Source organism: Lygodium microphyllum, chromosome 22 (genome assembly GCF_053477565.2).
Source record: "Lygodium microphyllum isolate KBCC chromosome 22, Lygodium_microphyllum_v1.1.10, whole genome shotgun sequence".
NCBI classification, from domain to species: Eukaryota; Viridiplantae; Streptophyta; class Polypodiopsida; order Schizaeales; family Lygodiaceae; genus Lygodium; species Lygodium microphyllum.
The window spans coordinates 72793752-72801482 of NC_141156.1; the positions used below are offsets into that span (position 1 = coordinate 72793752).

At 40.0% G+C, this 7731-nt stretch overlaps 1 long non-coding RNA gene across 1 annotated transcript; it reads right to left on the reverse strand.

The window, feature by feature from the left end:
- Positions 1-6002: 6002 nt before the first annotated feature.
- LOC148017286 (uncharacterized) lies at positions 6003-6510 on the reverse strand. Its single transcript, XR_015687851.1, has 3 exons — positions 6396-6510; positions 6204-6286; positions 6003-6088 (listed from the first exon to the last, which is right to left on the reverse strand). It is a non-coding gene; the product is annotated as an uncharacterized LOC148017286 (long non-coding RNA).
- Between the last annotated feature and the right edge of the window lie 1221 nt (positions 6511-7731).

Genomic DNA, 7731 nt, shown 5'->3' on the forward strand with positions numbered 1-7731 from the left:
AGACCAGGCACAGTTGCGCTACGCGAGATAAGGAAATTCCAGAAGAGTGCCGACTTGATTATTCCTAAGGCACCATTCTCCAGGTTGGTGCGAGAAATACTGCAAGATCTACAGTCAGGGCATCATCACAAGTTCTTTTCAAGGAACCAGGCAAGGAATGTGGAGCGATGGTCAAGCCAAGCCTTGCTTGCTCTCCAAGAAGCAGTTGAAAGCTACTTGATTGATCTAATGTGAGTGATGGTCAACTTTTAGCCATTCATGCCCGACGTATCACTATTAAGCCCATAGATCTGGTTCTTGTTCGCAGGATCCGCAATAACAAGGATGCATCTTAATGTCAACAATATGCTTTGAGAAGCTACCTTGTAATTGGATCTATGTTTTTAGCTCAGGTTTGGTTGTAGATTGTAAGGAGCTTAGTTTTGGGTTATCTTTCCAGTAGACCTTCAAGTATTTGATAGTAGTGGCATGCAAAATGGAGCTAAATTTTCCCTAGCTCTAGTTGTACTTGGTGCGATGCACTATCTACCGTGTATTTCATAGTTTCGCAATGCTAAATCCAATATGTGATATTCTATTTTGACCATGTTTTGCATTGTGTGAATTTTCAAGTTTCCAATTTTGTAAGTAGTTTTGTTGAGGATAAATTCAATGTGCAACCACGTACACGTCGGTGATCAGTTGTACATGGGCCGATGCACTATATCCTTACTATATTTAGTGGTTTGGCAACAGTATATCCGATGCGATATTCCATTTTACCCATGATTTATTTTTTGTCAATTTTTAAGTTTCCAATGTTTCGCATTGTGAGGTTGACAATACATTTAATTTGCAATTGCGCACACTCATTATCAATACATTTAATCTACAGTTGCGAGGTTGACAATACATTATCAGTGCAGTATAATGCAGTTAACGCATTTTCAAAAAAAGATTGAATCGTCAAATTTATAAATCGGAATCTGGTGAAACTTCACCCTCATGCTGGGCATTAGAAAAACTCATTTATATTAAAAATTTGGCCCCATCAGAAGCCTCTGGGTCACCTGTCCGGAGGCTCGCGTCTGGAGCCCTGAATCTGGGGATTCAGAGCCCTAGACGCGAGCCTTCGGACAGGTGATCCAGAGGCTTCTGTTGGGGCCAAATTTTTTTTGGGTGGTTGACGTGTCCTTGAGGAGCCTACATGTAAAATTTCATGTGAATCGGAGCACTGGTGATATTTTTCCTAAGCGTGGATTCATTAATTGAAATTTTAGGGTTTTTAAAAGGTTTGGCTATAAGTTTAAAGTTTCACCTCATTTTACACATTTCACTTTTGAGTTCTGAGTTCTCTCTCCTAGAAGACATGGTACGCACCAAGCAAGCGGCCCGGAGATACCCCCCTGGAAATTCCATACGGCAGCCACGTCCTCTAGCTCCACCACCACCACCACCACGCCAGCATCGCAAGTGTCGATGGAAGCCAGGCACATTGGATCTTCGCGAGATCCGCCACTACCAGAAGACCACTCACCTCCTGATACCGAAGGCTCCATTCCAGAAGTTGGTGCAGGAGATCATGGAGGGCATACTGATCAGGAACAACAGGAACCAGTTTCCAGATACATCACGCGTGAAACAACCGGATCGCTGGACTGCCCAGGCCCTCCTCACACTACAAGAAGCTGCTGAAGCCTACCTCATCGACTTATTTGGAGACTCATTCTATACAGCGGTGCATGCAAGGAGGGTCACTATCACCGACAGGGATCTGTGGATAGTCAGGTTCTTTCAGCGATGATGGAAAGATAGTCCTCGCGGAGGTCAGCAAGGATAGAGGTGTACAAACTCAAAAGCACATGGAATGTAGCTTCTGAAGACATTTTGTAAAGCCTTGGTTGTAATGGATCCCATGTAAAATTGTTATTAATACAAATACAAAGTTTTTGGCGCATCTTATTTTTGTTTAGTCGCTTGATATTTATTTTATTTACATCGTTGAGTTATCGTTACATGCGTTCGAACAAATACATGTTGCACACGAATTCGATAAAGCACTATGTATTAAATTTAGGGTACAAATCGTGTTACGTATAAATTCGACAAATAAACATAACATTCAAGTAAAAAAAAATAGTAAATGACACGTATCACAAACTACATTGCACGCGAATCCAACAAACATAAGTTTTCATTACTTGAAGAGAAGATTACAAAGTGCAGTACATCAATGATGCGATATCAGTAGGCAATAAGTACATCTATTCTCTCCTAGGCTTCTTGGAGCTAGGCTCCCCATGGTCAGAGCTATTCTTGATCATAGGCAATAATACATTTTGCCCCAATAGTTCCTGTCTAATGACAGTGGGGTCTTCAACACCGGCAACCATGCCACGGGCCACCATGGAAAAAAGTGGGCCAGACCTAGTACTCGTGAATAAGTAGAGAAGCTTCGAACGTCAAAGCAACACTACTTTCTCCAGGCTGGAGTTGGTCGGGATTGTCTTGAAGGGCCCAGCCTTTGTTAGTGCACTCAACTTCAAGAAGTTCTCTGCAAAAGTAGGGGAGCATGTCTTATGAAATACAATAATGTCGTTGACAAGCTGCCCAACGTACTCCTTCAATGCCGAGTCTTGCACCCTTCCTTGGCAACCAGATCGGCCACCCTACCTAGATGAAAACTCATCTATATAGACAATCTCCTGCAACACACAAGTTCAGTATCAGACTCACTATGCATGGAGTGTGCTGAAGATATATAAATCATATTCATATGAAACTTAACCAGTAGGGCCTCTAGGGCATCGGGAGCACACACATGTGTTTTTGTCGGGATCGGGCCCCCAAATGTGCCTCGGGTCGAGGCACATTTGGGGGCCCGATCCCGACAAAAACACATGTGTGTGCTCCCGATGCCCTAGAGGCCCTACTGGTTAAGTTTCATATGAAACCGAGAACATTACCTTCTCTGCATCATCTATCTGCCGCTGTAATGGAGCATCCAGGTCTGCTCTTGCCACTGGGCTGCCCTCGTCTCTCTCCTGGGTAGGCACTGCATAGTCGGGTCGAGGACCAAAAAGGCTTTCCTGCAACTGCTCGAACTCCTCATCAGAGATCTGATACTGTGGCGCTGCATCCTCAATCTGCTCCTGGATGCTCACAATGGCAGAGATGTCATCGATGCTCGTGCCATCATAACGAGCCACCTCATCAACATGTGGTGGGGCATCCTGTAAATCAAAATCTATGAAATCACTAGGTGCATCACGCACCATGATACAATATAGTTCTTCTTCTCTAAGCTCCAACAACTCTAGCACATCCTGCATGAGTAGATATTCCACCCCCTTGATGGTGATAGCATGGAGAGAAGAGAGGGGTGGCTCTTCGCTCGTGGGCATCTCATCAGGGCAGGGAGGTGGGTGCACAATGGCCAAGCTCTGTGTTGCCTCAACACTCAGATCGAGAGTGATCTCCTCAGGCTCCCTCTCAAAGTACTCTAATAGTGGCCGAGAGGGTGCGTCGATGTCCTCGTCACTGTCCTCTTGCACCTCAGTGCACATAACATATATGGCAAAGGCGGCATCCCTCTCAATGAGATCCATTGTGACGTAGTCCTGTGACGAGGTGGGCACTGCTCTAGCACGGAGATGTTGCCCCACATGCACCAGGGCTTGACTTATCACCTTTTCATGGCTAGATCCGGCACACAAACTATACAAAAAATCCATCGGAACCCACCTAAGAGTGGAGTCGGGAATAGACCAAGTGAGAGGGTTCACTGCATCACAAAATGATGCTAATATACTAGAGTTAGGGTCTACAACGGAAAGCGAGCTCTCTAGACTCAAGGTCACGCAAAACCTAGGTATATCTGGTCCCCTATGTGCGCGTAGCATGTGGAACTGATCCATGCGGCGAAGGTGGGAGTGGTAGCCATGGCACACAAAGAGAGAAGGAATGAGAGCACAAGTGTAGGGAAGTGGAGAATGAAAGTGAAAATGAGTTTCGAGTTATAGCTTTTATGTGTCTAGGGTTTTAAATAAAGGTTCTTTATAAAGTTATTAACTCTAAAGTTTCAAATTAAAACTCTTACCTTAGTTTCTTTATTTCAGTACTTTAAAGTCACTGTTAAAATTACTCATACATACAAACGCTTCGTTCTACATTATTATATCCTCGAATATGTTTGGGTCGCTGAGTATATTCAAGTCTAACGAGAGAAAATATATAAAATTTTAAAGAAAATAAATCTAAAAGGCCTTGAAATTCCCTTTGGATCCAATTTAATATTAAAATGTAAGAAACGAGCAACAGAGATGCGCTACAATATATCATTGTGCAAAGACAATATTCTCTAGATTATAGACCTCTAACCTACAATTTAATTATGATTTTTAACTGCACGATTGAGTAATTACAGTATGTATTATCGCACGCTTGGATCACAGTAAACTAAAATTTAAAGTACTCAGAAGTTCAAAAAAGGTATGTATTCGCTCTTTATAAAGTTTTTTTACAAGGATTCCACTATCTCAAGGATATGTGGAGAAGCACATTGTTTACATGTCATGGATTGCTCACTATGAGTCCTGACTTTTCTATTATCTAACTTGAAATAGAAGTTGTAGAGGGGCTCAGTGGACATTAATTGGATTTCTTGTCTCAGAAAATAAATGGGCCAATGACTCTCTGCACTGACTACGAAAGGATTATGACCACTCCACAAGATTACCACATCTACGAGTGCTGTATGTGTGTCATCTCGGATATCTTGATCCAAGCTGATCCACTCCCCTCGCAAAAGTCGCCATCTTCTATATCGAAAGCGAACGCACAGAGTTTGTCTAGCAATGAAATACCTGTAATAAAAACAAAAATAATGGTAAGTGATCAATGTGACTAACGTAACAATTCATCTAAGCGAGACCTATGTCAATTAAATCAAGGTATGCAAAGTAGTAAAAAAGTTTTACCTGAATGTTATATCAGATTGGTTGACCCTGCACTCAATCGTCTCATCAAAATGTGTTCCTTTGACTTCCCAAGACTCACCCAATAGCTGACTCATCCATTCCTCGGATGGACACTTGCATTGATAAGTAATCTTTGTTTTCTTCAAAACATCACATGAACCAAACAAATGTGCAAACAATGAGAATGGAATAAACCAATTAAGATGCACATCTTTGGAGCCTGTGGTGGGTTTCATAGCACTATTGATGTCAGATTTTATCTTCGACTTGCAAGCTCCTGACAACTCCAAGCTACCAATGAACCATTCACCACTAGACAGTGGCGGCAATGGGACATGCTGCAATCTCTGGCTTTCTACCACATACAATGAATTATAAAAAAAGATATTTTGAGTGGCAAGTTGACTTGTAGAGGTATTATCATAGATCAAAGAACCTATCTCTTCATGCCAAACATGTATCTTGCCGCTTAAACATTCCACATTCTGCCATTCATGCAAAGTCGATGGATATAGAGCTGTCTATCAAACAAGACTGAATTAGAATATTGCAAAGACTTTTAAAAACAACTCTGATACAAAAGAATAATCAATGATAAAATTTAACAACTTACTGTTTTGTTTATAATTTGCAATGTTGTTCTCATCGTGTACAGAGATTTGTTTATGTGTATAAACATGTTGAATCAACACTTCTGTTACTGCACTTGTGCCATTAAACACTTTTCTGAACTCTAGAATTCTACCTTTCCAATGTTTGCTAGGGTTTGCAACATCTTTGCGCTTGACCTTGAAACTCCCTCGAGTACTTGGGGGTGCATCAAAATCCAATCCAACTTATAATACTTATCACAAATCCAATTACCACCATTATCTTTCCTGTTGAAGACCTCCACTGCAAGTATGCTACTGATATTTTTCCTCCGTGCAGACATCTGTAACAACCAAATACAAAAGTTACCTATCAACATGTGTATAATTTGCAAATGTTCTCTCCAAATGAAATGAAATTTAAATGGATCAATTTAAAAAAGAAACATTGTACCTGTAATTTCTTTCACAAAGATCCCTAGATATGTTGAACAAGAAGTTGACTTATAGCAAGACCATTGTTCCTTCACTGATAGATTCCTGTAGTACAAAAACAAAAGAAATATTGGGTCAACGCATACATATAACTTATATAGGCTTTGTCCAAATGCGTTGAAATTTAACCATGGAACAGTAGTAAAAAATGGCAATATACCTGTGGCTTTCTCTGCAAAAAATCCCAAAGATGTTGTAGAAGTTGAGTTCTTAATAAATCATTGTTCTTCACCCTCGGAGATTCTTGGAGTAAAAAAACAAAGGAAAGCTCAGTATGCATGTAACTTGTATACATTTTGTTTAAACGAGATAAAATTTAACAGTGGAGCAACAAAAAAACAAGACAATATACCTGTAACTTTGTTTACAGAGAAACCCTAAGATGTTGAAGAAGAAGTTGAGTGTTCAAAATCCCAAAGATGTTGTAGAAGTTGAGTTCTTAATAAATCATTGTTCTTCACCCTCGGAGATTCTTGGAGTAAAAAAACAAAGGAAAGCTTAGTATGCATGTAACTTGTATACATTTTGTCTAAACGAGATAAAATTTAACAGTGGAGCAACAAAAAAACAGGACAATATACCTGTAACTTTGTTTACAGAGAAACACTAAGATGTTGAAGAAAAAGTTGAGTATTCAAAATATCACTATTATTGACTGTAAGAGACTCCTAGAGCATCAAAACAAAAGAAATTACATGTCAGAGAATGCACATAACTTGCACAGGTTTTCTCCAAATGAGATAAAAATTTACCATAGAACATCTATGGATAAGAAAAATATACCTGTAGAGTTTTGTGAAGAGAATCTTAGGGCTTTGGTAAAACAAGCTTTGCTCTCATAAAACACATGAAACTCTCTCTGTGCTTGTGCAAAGCAAATGAAATTTTACAGGGTTACAGACAGGGCAAGAAACAGTGAGGCTGTAAAATTTCATCAGGAAAGAAGAAGCGGGGAAAGAGATATGACAAATTTGAGTTTTGCCTAAAAAAGAGGGGGAAACTGAAAAGGGGAGAAAAGAAAAGTCAAACATAAAAAATAAGAAAATGAAAATTCGAGGCACAAACTTCCAAGAAGTGACAGCTTTGTACTCCCCTTTTCCCTTATTTTATTGCTGAGGGAAGATTTGGTCCAAGATATGGCTAGAAGATTCATGTTACATGAATCTGGAATCCCAGCTCTCTCATTGGTTAGGCCTATATTTGTTTATTCACTCCTTAAGGGGCAAAAAAGAGAGTCCATATTTCTCCTAATGCCTTTGTGTTTACTTCAATTAGCCTTGCTAGACTCTTCCATGTAATAGTGAGGGTATTAGATTCCTGCAAAGAGCCCATCACACTATCTATGACACTGACTAACAATCAATATATGATTTTACTTTGTGCCTACTCCCAATCTTTCTTAGCCTTTACTTGTTTTGTAGTAGCATTTTGTGTAGGAACTTTGGGTGCTACTACCATGCCTCCTTCAATGTAATTCCAAACATCTTTGTCCTTCAAAAAAATTGTTATCTTGAACTTCCATGCATGATTATAATTCTTATCATAACATGCTTATAGAACCCATAATAGGAGTTGATAATAATCACTACTCAACACACTATCTCCAAATCATAGACACACGTGTAACGATCAACCCATCCAGTAGTGAGCCTTCTATAATATACTACACTCATAGTTAACAAACCTTT